This window comes from Mytilus edulis, chromosome 12 (genome assembly GCF_963676685.1).
Source record: "Mytilus edulis chromosome 12, xbMytEdul2.2, whole genome shotgun sequence".
NCBI lineage: Eukaryota > Metazoa > Mollusca > Bivalvia > Mytilida > Mytilidae > Mytilus > Mytilus edulis.
Window position 1 is genome coordinate 29715751 of NC_092355.1, and position 15019 is coordinate 29730769.

A 15019-nucleotide genomic window follows, 5' to 3' on the forward strand; every position below is an offset into this window, starting at 1 on the left:
AGTGACTGAATGTTTCGGTAGATAACATTCTATTGAGATATAATTGCTATATATATAAATCATGTCGACCATGAGTTGATTGTGAAATTAAACTCATTGAGTGTTAATAAAGAAATTTACCTAGCACTTAAACATTCCTAGTCACAGAATGAGCGTCAACATCATTTAAAAAATTCGTTGTTTGTTGTGCTTCTTGTCCATCTTCTGAGTACATTTATTTTCAGCTAAAGCCTTCAGTTGCTTTCTTATATGGTGCTGTTACATCATCGTCACTGGTTATAGAAAGTGTGTGCTCAACATGTATTACCCAAACATTTCTATATGTGCATATCTAAGTAAGACGATTGCAACGCGGTGGTTGTCGTTGGTTGCTGTCTGTCATGTTTGTTTTTTTCGTTTATAGTTTTGTTATAAATCGTTGATCATTGCTATTGTTTTTTTCACAAGTTTTTATTAAAGGACGTATGTTTACATATATTTGCCTAAATCTGCTTTATTTGGATAGTTGTGATATTATAAGTTATCTACGTTCATATCCGTAGATATGGATACCTTAACACCTGAAGTATCCAAGTACAGGGTATTGAAGGGTGTAAAAATATCCATATCTACGGATATGAACGTAGATAACGAATTATCCCCAGTTGTTGTCTAAATCTGGCGATTTTTTTAGGAATTCCACAACAAAGTTTAACGTGAAAGTGACGTTTTTTCATTTTTTAAATATCTTTTATTGAAATTTATGATTTTGCCATATTTTTAACGAAAGGTAGTACCCAAGACGTAGACAAATATAATCTAAAGACAGAGAAAGTGCAATAGCTCGAATTTGGCGCTCAAAGTTGTGAGAGTTACATCATAGACGGTGTGTCGTCAATGTTGGTCTTTTGCATAGCTAGGTCAGTGCTTGACGTAGACAAATATAATCTAAAGACAGAGAAAGTGTAATGGCTCGAATTTGGCGCTCAAAGTTGTGAGAGTTACATCATAGACGGTGTGACGTCAATGTTGGTCTTTTGCATAGGTAGGTCAGTGCTAGACGTAGACAAATATAATATAAAGACAGAGAAAGTGTAATGGCTCGAATTTGGCGCTCAAAGTTGTGAGAGTTACATCATAGACGGTGTGACGTCAATGTTGGTCTTTTGCATAGCTAGGTCCCATTCATTGACAATGTGGCAGAATAGTGATGATTTTACTAAAATGAGTGCAAATAATCGACATAATAAGATAAAATCGTTAGTGGATAATGTACTGAATTCGATATTTCAGTAAAGAACAACCATGAAAATAAGGAAAACGCGCGTGAATTTCCGCGATGTAATGGGTAGCAACGTCCGGGGATTTGGGTTAGCAACACTCAGGGGCTATGGGTTTTGTAACGACATACGTTAACCAATCAAAATCCTAGAAATATACTAAGCTGGGGATAATTCAAATTATACCACATGCCCTTATTTTATATTGAGTGAAACAAATAAATAAGTAAGGATGTACATTGTGCATTCTAATGATCATAATAAAAAGTGTATTTCTTTATTGATACTTTTGCAATATATTTTAGTTAAAAGGGTTAATTATCTGCCTTAAAAATGTTTTTATTTAATCATTTTTGGAAAGTTGTTTTTGTTAAAACGACTTATGTGTTTTAAATTGATAAACGGTAAGCATTTACAATAAAATATCAGTGCGAAATCATGGGCCACAGCGTTCACGAAACCGTAGAGATCTTGCTACCCATGACGGCAGTATCGACAAGCAACAGCGTTCTGATAAAATTATCTTTCAGTTTATTTAATAAAAAATTGTAGTATACACCTTTGTTTTTCGGCTCTCCGGCTTGCTAAAGTTATCTATCGTGTCAGTTACTTCGGATAGAAAGGGAGTTACAAAATAAGTCTTACAATCCGGTACCTTTTTATACACTATGTCCTCGTGTTATGGTTACAGATGAGCATTTTAAAATATATCTTACCAAACCACTGTCAATGTGTCTGTTCCATGCCTGTAATGCGGTGGTTTCCGTTGCCTGCTGTATGACATTACTGTTTTTTCTTAATCTGCTATGAATTGTTTCATTTTATGTCATGTCTTTGCCTTTTATAAATAAGTATATGATATAGACTTTGCAAATTGTTATAGGCAATATAGTGACTTGAAGTTGTTAACGCTAGTCTTTTGGTCTACCTCAGATAATTACTAATCATCTCTTAATTTTGATGCTCTTGTTAGACCGTCCAGGAAAACGTGTTTGAAGTATTAAACATTCTCCGACTTATTTTTAAATGAGTTTTTCGGTCTCTTTATTCTATATTTGGAAGTTCTAGGGAGAGGTTTGAGATATCTTAAACATGAATAACCCTGCCGCATTTTTGCGCCTGCCCCCGGTCAGGAGCCTTAAAAAATCTATTCTAATTCTAGGTCATTTATATGCTTTGGAGTTTAGCGTGACGTTTATTTTCACTGAAATTGAACACATTTGTATTAAGGGGCCAGCTGAGGACCACATCTATAGTAATTTCTCGCTTAGTTGAAGACTCATTGGTCACCTTCGACTGTAATTTTCTCTTTAGTCGGGTTGTTTTCACTTTGACACATTTCCAATTTCCATTCTCAATTTTTGTTATATTATAATACAAATCACCCGCGTCATCGCGGAACTTTGACTGAATAAAGTTCTTATGCCTTATTCGAAACCTTGATTTTTAATATTCATATTGTCATTTGATTAAGTCGTGCTGATTATAAGGCGCACAGTGTTTTCTGTTTTCAAAACATTTTTTTGGGACCATCTCTGGTTTTCGTACTACAAAAATACCTCCATAATGAAGAAGTTCATGTGAATCATGAACACCTAAATATTTTGAATAAAAAATACCGTTCGGTAGTGCGCCTAGCCTGATAGAGGCAGAACAAACAGAGTAGGTAACAGATGACATATACTAATTGTATCGAATTAAGATTTGTCTTAAAGTCATGCAGGTGTCATGTCTGCCAACTAATTAGACTTCGTTATTTTAAAAGTCTTAAGAAATTTTTTTTGTTATAGTTTCTTGAAATTAAAGAACCGTATTAAAAATATATTTCTTATTCTCTTTTAGTGTATGCTTCAGTTTACCATCAAATTCAATTACAGAAGGGGTTGAATGAAATGCGGTTTACGCTTTGTGGATCAATAATGGACGAGGTATGGATACTAAACTTTCTTCATCAGCTGACGAATTTTACAGAACCATACATAATTTCAAGTTGGAAAAAGTCTTTTGCAAAACCATTTACATTTACTACATGCAAGGTGTTTGTTCTCAATTCATCAAATTGTTTGAAATGTTATGCATTACGAAATTTTGCTATGTCTAGACCAAAACACAATAAAGTTTATTGTATAAAAATTGATACCGCAGTGGTGCCATCTTCGTTTTTTGCAATCAGAGATGTTATAGATGTTTCTAGCATGAACCAGGAAGACATAGCAGATGCAATAGTTAGCAGGGCTGAAAGTAAGTCAGCATTTAATTCTATACTTTATTTTCACAGTAAACACATAAAAAAGGAATTATTGAAAACAGTGCAAATGTCCTTCAAATATAAAGTAGCGTTATTGTTTCATTTGGTTGACACAGTACCTATTGAAATTGAGGGACATATTGTACCAAAATCAGTTATAACTCATCAAACCTTATGAGTAAAGTTTATGATCAATGTTATAATAAGATCTTTGAATATTGTTTTTGCATGGGCACTAATATCTATTTTGTCATCAATAAATCAATATGTACCACCATTGATAAGTATTCAGTGTGACGATCAGATTTTCACTTCTGTAAAACGAATGTATTAATATTTACCTCCGTACTTCTAACAACAACATTAGTATATATAGATTTAACTGCGGGTACGCTGTTTTATTTAACGCCATTTTTACCCATGTCAGAGTTTCATTTTTGATACTCTTGCTACATCGTCTTATTACTGCATGTTACGTCTATGTTATATTGGCAACTACGATTAAATATTATATTTATATGAAACTTATTCGTTAAGTTTTAGCTTGTTTTTGTTTCAAATGTCTTTTTGATCTCGTTACGCAAATTAGTTTGATATTATATAATGTTACTTTTTATGCTGTAATGTTACTCTACTGACGCAGGGTAGGGTGAAGATTTGCGCCTGTGAAAACTTTTAATTTCGCTGCATGTTTATGCATCAGTTCTTAGTCAGGAGGTTATTGTTCAGCAGTCGTCATTCGTTGGTGTTTTTCATAGGTGTCTCTAGTTTGTCGTTTTTCCTTTTATATCAACTACACCATTTTCGGGCCATTGATGACATAATGGTCGGTGTGTGCGAAAGCCCCATGTTAAAGGCCGTGCTTTGACCTACCTATAATTAAATTGGGACTTGGAAAGATAGTTGTCTAATTGACACTCATATCACATCTTATCTATATTTTGTCAAAGCCTTTACATACTGAGAGTGTTAATGTTTGTTACAGTATATAATATAACGTGAATCATAGGCCTTTAAGTATATTATTCGGTTCTTGACATAATGCGTGAAAACTTTTGGGAGTCCATAAATTCACTCTCTTTCGGATCAAAGTCCCACAAGTACGCTATTTTGTTTAATAAGTTAGTCATTTCTTTCAGTTTTTTAAACTCTACTGTTGCATTTTCTGGGTTATTTGTTGTATCGCTTATGTAGTATTTCTCATCATGTAGATGTGCCAATACTTTTTCTTTATAAAAGTCGGTATCCATAATGATAATGGCTTCTCCTTTATTTGATTCTTTAATGTTTTTAGAGTAGTCATCAATACATTTTAACACATCCTGATCATTTCGGGTTAAATTTTGTTTACATTTCTGTGTACGGACGGGACTTTTTGTTATTGCCCCAAAAAAGTAATTAAATAATAATCCTGCCAGGTTTTTGGGAAGTAATTTAATTTGTTTTTTACGAGAGATTTATTATCGTCCTTTGTATTCCCGAATTCTTCATTTATATACATAGATATATTAAGCGCCATTTTGTCCAATGTCAGAGTTGCCTTATTTTAATCCTCACAGACATGCTATGTTATAAACTTCCTCAACGTTTTTTTCGAACTATGTTCTAGTATTACGCGTATATGTACGTATTTCTGTTAAGACTATAACTAATCGTTTTTCTATACTCAAAGAAAACACAATTTTGTTATAGCTTTAAATGTATTGAAAGTAAATTGTTGTTTACAGAAATGAGAATAGTTCCTCGGGTGTTTTCCGTTCCAAATGGTAAGTAAAGTTTTAATATCATTGCAAATTAAATACATATTATTTCAACCATTATGTTAGTTATTGCGATAAAACTTTGCTGTTTATGTTTTAAATTGTTTTGTTTATGTCATATAAAAAAAGTAAAATCTAGTGTTCTCACTTATAACAATTATACAACACCGTTTATACTTTGATAGACCGATCGATTATCTCGAACAAAAAGCAAATTTTCCGGCAAACCTCACGGTGTTTTTGGTTATTTTCTTCTTCAAGCTCATCTAAGTGTTATATATCTGACATGCAACTTATTGCAATGTTTCAGCTGATGGTATAAATTCAATGGGAAATTGTATCATTCGAGTATTTCCTCAATTGCCGTCTGTCAAAATCGAAAAACCTATGTTAAAAACATTTTGTAATTATTTGCAAAATCAACACACAATCCACTTTGTTACGATGATGGATGTTTCTTTTTACTTAAATGGTGCACCCAAATGGCACCCAGAAATAAAAGTCAATAGTAAAATAAAGAAAAACCTAACTCCAAACAAAGTTCAAAACGGAAAGTTCCTAAGCAAATCACAAAACCAAAGGCTAAAACTCATGAAACAAATGTATAACAACTGCCAACAGTACTTTATCGAATTCAAAATCGCAAATCGGTTGGAACATTCAAATATAACTAAAAATCAGATAATCACATGCAATCTAATAGGAAAGAGAACAGGTGCATCGAAAATATTAGCAACTCCTGCTTTGTATGCATCAACAGTCATGCAAATCCTTTCTTCTTTCTAAAATTCAAAAGGGAAAACAATCCTAAAATTAACAGAACTCACGACAATTCTGATATCACCAAAAACGTTGTGCTAGACGAGACACAGACACATCATATAGGTCAACTTATTCTTGGTGAGATGGTTAATGTATATGATTTCGATTTCAGTTGTTTTTACTCATAACTGTGCTGGATCAGTTTTTGCGTCAACAGCAATATACTGTTAAAATGTTAAATGAAACTAAGCCTCTTATCAAATAGTTCATTTCTGTCTTCTTGAATTGTATTATTTTAAATTAGGGTAGTATTTTGATTGGTTTATTTGTATGGGGTTTTCTTAATGGCAGTACTACGACATAAAATTGTTTTCATCAACGTCATTAGCTCTTTAGTGGATAGTTGTACAGTTTTCTGAACGTATGTACAGAATTATATATTAAAAATTAAATACACAAAAAGAGTTTTAAAAGCAGACATTTGTGCGGGAGAAAAACTCAAATTTGTCCCGTTCTTCAAATGTACGGAACCAACAGAAGAATACCGTAAAGAACTAGAGAGAAAATTCATAAAAGTGTTTGACGCCAAGCTTAATGCTTAGTAGTTACATGAACAATAACGTCGCGTCATATTACTAATATGTTACGAACAATGACGTTACGTCCTAATACTTATGTGTTCCCCATAACGGCGTTCATAGTCTTGAAAAGTCCCAAGATGGATGAAAGCGCAAGACAATGCTGCTTTTAAAACTCTTTTTGTGTATTTAATTTTTAGTGACTGTATCTTGCATTAATTTGTAGGATCCTTTACTATAGATAATTGAGCTGATCTGTAACAATAACATCTCCATGCCTTATATATCATGTACTGTAGTACGACGCTAGATTAAAACTGACGAGGAAAGGTAACACATGCACACCGAACGCTTTATTTTTGTGAAGCTCAGGTGGTAGTGTGGTCTAGCGGGATTTGCAGGCGATTTTGTGTCACGATATCTCAGTAGCATTGCTTCGAATCCCGGCGAGGGAAGAACACAACATTTACAAAAGCAAATTTACAGGTCTAACATTGTTGGGTTGATGTTAAGACGAGTTGTATATACATATACATATATATATATATATACAACTCGTCTAAACATCAACCCAACAATGTTAGATCTGTAAATTTGCTTTCGCAAATTTTTGGTTCTTCCCTCGCCGGGATTCGAACCCATGCTTCTGTAATATCGTGACACCAAATCGCCTGCACTGCAGCCGTCCCGCTAGACCACACGACCACCTGGGCTCTAAAAAAAAAAGAGCTTTCGCTGGCCATGTGTTACCTTTCCACGTCAGTTTTAATCTAGCGGCGTACTACAGTACATGATATATAAGGCATGGAGATGTTATTGTTACAGATCAGCTAAATTATCTATAGTAAAGGATCCTACAAATTAATGTAAGATGCAGTCACAGAAAATAATTATATTCATAAGTACGTCTGAGTCAGTGACAACCCTACAACAGATTTATCCATCGGATCGCCATCAATGATGGTGATACATGGCTGTGTACATAATGTATATACAACTCGTCTAAACATCAACCCAACAATGTTAGATCTGTAAATTTGCTTTCGCAAATTTTTGGTTCTTCCCTCGCCGGGATTCGAACCCATGCTACTGTGATATCGTGACACCAAATCGCCTGCACTGCAGCCGTCCCGCTAGACCACACGACCACCTGGGCTCTAAAAAAAGAGCTTTCACTGGCCATGTGTTACCTTTCCACGTCAGTTTTAATCTAGCGGCGTACTACAGTACATGATATATAAGGCATGAAGATGTTATTGTTACAGATCAGCTAAATTATCTATAGTAAAGGATCCTACAAATTAATGTAAGATACAGTCACAGAAAATAATTATATTCATAAGTACGTCTGAGTCAGTGACAACCCTACAACAGATGTATCCATCGGATCGCCATCAATGATGGTGATACATGGCTGTGTACATAATGTATATACAACTCGACTAAACATCAACCCAACAATGTTAGATCTGTATATTTGCTTTCGCAAATTTTTGGTTCTTCCCTCGCCGGGATTCGAACCCATGCTACTGTGATATCGTGACACCAAATCGCCTGCACTGCAGCCGTCCCGCTAGACCACACGACCACCTGGGCTCTCAAAAAAAAGAGCTTTCGCTGGCCATATGTTACCTTTCCACGTCAGTTTTAATCTAGCGGCTTACTACAGTACATGATATATAAGGCATGGAGATGTTATTGTTACAGATCAGCTAAATTATCTATAGTAAAGGATCCTACAAATTAATGTAAGATACAGTCACAGAAAATAATTATATTCATAAGTACGTCTGAGTCAGTGACAACCCTACAACAGATGTATCCATCGGATCGCCATCAATGATGGTGATACATGGCTGTGTACATAATGTATATACAACTCGTCTAAACTTCAACCCAACAATGTTAGATCTGTAAATTTGCTTTCGCAAATTTTTGGTTCTTCCCTCGCCGGGATTCGAACCCATGCTACTGTGATATCGTGACACCAAATCGCCTGCACTGCAGCCGTCCCGCTAGACTGTCACGATATCACAGTAGCATGGGTTCGAATCCCGGCGAGGGAAGAACCAAAAATTTGCGAAAGCAAATTTACAGATCTAACATTGTTGGGTTGATGTTTAGACGAGTTGTATATACATTATGTACACAGCCATGTATCACCATCATTGATGGCGATCCGATGGATACATCTGTTGTAGGGTTGTCACTGACTCAGACGTACTTTAATTTACCTAGTACTGTTGACAGAGTGATACTAGGCTATATTTGTATACCTCATATTAAGTGGCGATAATTAAAGTCTCTGGCAAGTACTTGGATGTAAAACAATCAAAATTAATATCAGAATATAAAAAAAGTTATGTTACCATAAGTCTTATAAATGAAAAGCTGAATCCTTCTGATTCCAATCATTCGGGAATTCCACATCAACATAATCATATTTTTAATTTCAAATCCGTCCACCTTTTTATTATCTTCCAATTTTACGATTTTGCAGAAAATTATAGAGAGAGTTATAAACGACATAAAGAGGTTTGGACCAGTAGTGAAGAGGATTGTGAAGAGGATTGTGAAGATGATAGTGAAGAGGATAGGACTACCTATAACAAAAAACCAAGACTTCACCATTTAATGTACAGGGAAACTGCTGATATATTATCATCTAGACCCTCACCACCTCCAGTCATAGATACAGATGGAAAAGGGTAATAAAAATTTATCTTAATTTAAAAGATATTTGAGATTTTTTTTAAATTTTTGGAAATATTGACATGAGATAGGCATTGCAATAATAAAGGAAGTACACCACCAATTCATGGCCCCTTTGCTTTCTATGTTAAATTCATCCATTTTCAAGCAGGCACACCTCTTTTGTTTGAAATTCAAATAAAGTGGCAATCATTGCATGCCAAAGCAACACTTTATGGTGTCTTGTACTGAAGACACCAACAAACCTTTAATGACATATAAAAAAAAGGTTCCCGAACTTCAAATGTACCAAAACAGGTACTTTAGATCTGACAAACATAAAAAATGTACCCTCTTTTAAAATTTAGTGCAGTATTTTTAAAATTCAAAATTATAAGCCCAAAGTGTTCTACAATGATCACCAGTCCTGTCGGGCTCGAATTAGTAGTGTTACACCAATAACTTTTGCAAGAATACTAACTGCTTTTGAAAAAACGCATCACACGTTTTCTCATTTGATGTTTGATCATTTCTCGTTAAATTGTCAAAATTATAGCTATCCATGCCAGATTGTAAAACCGATGCATGAATATTTGAGGGATTTTTCTTCGCGAAACATGTCTTTGAATTCCTACCCACACTTCAATCGGTAAAAAATATAGTGGTTACTTATTGCTATATAAAAGGCCGCTGCTTTTTTAGAAAAAGCAAAGGATCAAATTATATTCTTCTTTTTTCACGTTAACATGCGTAATAAGTCTATATAGCTTCTAGGCGACTTATTTTCAACTCTTTACAATTCTAAAAGTTTTAAATACGAAGATATAAAACGCCAACGTTATAACTGAGCTAACAACGCCGAAATATTTCAGCTGCCTGTAGGAATTTATGGAACGCAAAAGTTTGAAACTATCTCTTCTTCCTTTATCGTGTCAGTAAGAACGATCACATTTTTATGCATTACAGTGTCTACATTTTATCTAAATCAAAGCGCTGATCAAAGTTTTCATTAAGTCCTCACTTCAAAGTTATTTGAAAACATCAAAGTTCGTTTTTAATTATAAGATTGAGAATACTGTAATCATTTTGCTCATGTCTGAACACTTGTTAACGTTGTTTCCTTGTTATTATAGGGATCAGGATGCACACAAGTCAGCTGATGAAAAATAGTTATGATGAAAGACGAATATAGAAAAGGTCTTCCAATTAAAACTTATTATGTTATGACTTCCTGTCAAATGACAGTTTGTTCATCCGAGATTGTTAGTTTTATTTAACTTATTTAAAAAAAACACTGTTTCCAAAGTAATTTTATTAAATGCTTAGATTTTTAAATCTCTAGATCTATACAGATATATCCATGCACACAATTTTCCTGTGTACAATTAATGTACATACTGTTTACTTATAAAATGATATAATTTCTCTTTAGATAGATAAGATAACATTTTTAAAGCAAAATTTGATAATATTTTACAAATGGAAAGATTAAATGAAAAAATGTTAAAACAGAAATAAAAAAATCCTTAGTAAAAAACAAATTCAGTATATAATAAATGTAAGCTTTAAAAAATATGATCACTTTAAGGAAATCAATTTGATACCTAAACTACGGACAATTTCGAGACATTGATCTTACGTATAACATGTATACCATGTCTGTCAGTTACACAGTACGTTTCTCCCCTTATAAGAGTAATGACCTATGAGGCGAGTGAACTAAATAAATGTATGATTAGTATATATGTAAATTATAATAATGCCTTTATTTTTCTGATGATGTATTATGTACTGTTTTTCGTTTTTTCTTCTTTATATCACGATTGCAACCAATCCGACGTGGTATAGAGGTGCATTTTAATAAACCCAATATAAACCATGCTTTTTTATCCCTTCTATTGAAACCTTTCAAATCTAGATTTCAATCAATTAGATTCAATTTAATTCTAAAATTTACTTTTCAAAGCAATTTTTTTTTAACACAGATAAGTAATAGATCCTTTTGTCTCATAGTGAGTCAGGGGCGGCAGTCATTACTCGTCTATTGGTTAAAGTTAAGTGGACCTTTAGTCCGTATAATATCAGGTCGAATTGTTCTGAAATACTTCATACGATATTATAATAAGAAATAAGAAATAGCATTAAGATAAATGCAGAGTAATTTTATATCTGATTAACAGATTTAATGCGACCATAATGATCTATATTTATAACTAATTATATACATGTCTACACACTATCAATATATTCCATTACAGTCAATCAAGGTTAAGTTCATGCAGTCATGTACTTTACTGAAATATATATTTCATTTATCATATATTTATGTTTGCGTGAAACTTATCAATGATAACGTTATTTCATACACTGGTTAAACATTTGGATCAACAATAAGCATTCTTGGTTAATAAAAGGGGACAGTACCAAACCTAAATAATTTATAATGTAACTGGCATCTTCTTGTCTTAAATATACATTGTACATTAGCAAACAGGTTACTCAAACAAGGGTCTAGGCAACAATAGATCATAATTTTTATTTTTGATATCCTTTTTTATATGACCGCAAACATATGTTTTTGGGGATCGTTTAATGGTATGATGTTGTCCTTGTCGTTGTCGTCTGCGTCGTCGTCGTCCGAAGACACAATGTTTCCGGATAATAACTTAATGAACAGATCTCTATGAAATCAGACTGCGCATAGCAAACCATTTTATTCTTCATTTTTAGATCTCTGTCCAATTTACAGCGGACAAACTTGAAAAGAATGTTTTTGTCAAAAGCACATTTTAAGGTTTCAGAAAAATGCCCAGTTACAAGATGATGCGTTAATGCACTACTAGCATCATTCCGAAGCTTACAATGTTCAACACGATATTTTCGTTTACTGATCAACCTTCAGGATATTGTGTTCTCTGTTTTTAATAGGTAAGCAAACATTTGTTTGGTTTTCCCGTTTGAATGGTTTTACACTAGTAATTTTGGGGCCCTTTATAGCTTGTTGTTCGGTGTGAGCTAAGGCTCCGTGTTGAAGGCCGTACTTTAACCTATAATGGTTTACTTTTTAAATTGTTATTTGTATGGAGAGTTGTCTCATTGGCACTCAAACCACATCTTCCTATATCTATTTGATTCAAGTTCAACTGGTTACAGGTCAAGAAATCTTGTCAATCAATTACAACTTTTTTATTGTTTTTTTTTAGTAAATAAACATTCTTTACAATGTTTTACAATATCAAGTTGTTTATTTTTTTGTATGAAGTTCATTGAAAATAAAGATTTCCATTTAAATTTAGATATAAAAAATATAATTAAAATAACATCTGTAATTGATTATGAATGTTTTAATTGTTATTTCAAATATAGCTAGTAAATTACTCGTTACAAATGTTATCTTGTGTACGTATATTTATACATAGAATAAAATGTGGAAGAAAGCGTATTACTTTGTTGATTTACCAATGTATGGCACCCTTTTTTTTTAATAATTGATAGTCTGAGATACCTTATGAATTATGAGATAGTAACTCTATGTAGGTGCTTCTGGAATTTTTCTTGTATGAACTTAAAAATAGTGGAAAATTAATGTCGTTATAGGACAAGTATCATCTGATTCAAAATGAAATAAATTAAATACAGAAGTAAAATTCATCATCTATAAAGCATTAACACGTTAAATCAAAAGTTACATTGAATAACATGAACTTTATCAATAATGAGAGTATGCAGTTCGTGTTCTTACTATTGGAAGTTTTTAAATTACTGGTTACAGGTAATTTAATTAACCCGAAAAGGAAACCACTGAAACAGGGTCGTTTTCTTGAGCAGAATTTGCTAACTCTTTAGGCCAGGAACTTCAAATACTTTACAGCAATAACTGCTAACACTTTGGAAAAGGAATTGCGAACACCTTTATTCTAGACCTGATAACACTTTAAAACAGGATCCGTTAACACTTTAGAGCAGGAAATGTAACGCCTCCAAGCAGGGACTGCTACTAATTTACAGCAGCAGGAATTGCTAACACTTTGGTCATTGCACTGTTAACCCTTTGATGGAGTTCGTTTTGATAAATATATACTTATTTTTTAATGTCATATTTGTGCTAAGGCATTTTTATTTTTTCCCTCAACTAATGAGTTTTGAATAATTCCGTGATATCTTCTTCATCTTTTGTAATGAATGAAATAGGTCACGAACACAATTCTTAGTGTAACACTCTCTTTTGCGACTCTGGGTATACAAATTGAAAAGATCAGCACTTTGTGAAAGAGTTCACAAAGTGAATATTTAGAATTGAAAATATTGATATAAAACACCTGTCATATTGTACATGTATGTATCCTCTGCCAAAGACAATAAATGAACTAAATTATTTGAATGTGTTTAAATTGATGCATTACTTTTATTGTTAAATGCTTTTGTAGCTTTGAATAAAGGTGAGTACTTCGTATTAATTTGAGTGTTGACGTAATTTCGAATGCAATTCGTGTTAAATCTCGTCTCACTATTTTTATATGAAACACATTTGATCGAGTTTAGTCATTTCAATTGAGATTTTATAGGTTTTTTTGTGGTGTATTATTATGTAGCACTACTGTCCCAGGTTAGGGCGAAGGTTGCCGTCTGTTAAAACTTTTAACCTGCTGCATTTGTATGTACGTGTCCTTAGTCAGGAGCCAGTTGGTCAGTGGCTTTCGTTTGTTGGTGTTGTTCATAAGTGTTTCTTTTTCTTGTTATTTACAAAGATTCAACCATTGTTTTTTTCTGTTGAAATTGTTTTACACTGGTCACTGTCTGGCCCTTTATAGCTTGCTGTTTGATTTGAGCCAAGGTTCTATAATGAATTTGACGTCGTAATTTGACTTATATTTGATGATATTTTACACAATGTGACTTGGATAGAGAGGTACCATTTGCACTCATACCAATTATTCCTAATTATTGAACAAACACAGAAAGATCATTTTTATATTGATAAAATCACATATGCGACCAGTATACTATAATCATGCAAGTACGAAGTACGTTTTTCCTAGTGAAACACTTTATAATATATAATAAACGAACGATTCAGAACATAAATAACATGTTTTTTAATGATACTATTTATATATACTTTCCTATCTAACAATAATAAAATGATCAATAAGATAAATAGTTAATCATTATTTCTGTTTAAACTAGTTGTAGTTTACAAATACATGAGAGACGTATGTTATGTTTCGTTTTATTTTTAAACCACTATTCATTTTGACAGAAAATTAAACTGAATATTCAGTTGCTTTATTTCGCTGCTCAACTATGGATACTAGTAGGCGAGATCGTTATCGTGTGGTGTTAAATGAATCGGGTAAAACATATCATAAAATATTAAATGTACGTTGTATCTATTAGATAGAGATATTTTTGAAAAATGTTAATTTTGGATATAACACGTTTTCTATTTGGCTGAACCTATTTTGTTTACAAGCTCATGGACATAATATTGTCGATAATTTTGATGTTGTCCGTACACCGTGAACAAACCGACAACAAATCTCGTGTAATACGATATCTATTCACTCTCTACAGTTAAATTTCAAATATTGAAAACGCTCCAGGAGCCTCACCTTTTTGATTAGAAATTAAACCGTCTCAACTGGATAAATATCGTATCACACTCTATGGGTGTTATCTATATATATATATATTAATATGTACTGTGTTTTAGATAATTAA

General features: G+C 33.0%; 1 protein-coding gene across 1 annotated transcript in view; it reads right to left on the reverse strand.

The window, feature by feature from the left end:
- LOC139498222 (uncharacterized) overlaps positions 1–15019 on the reverse strand; it is a 294491-nt gene that overhangs the window by 165973 nt on the left and 113499 nt on the right. The gene's annotated exons all lie outside the window — the stretch shown is intronic.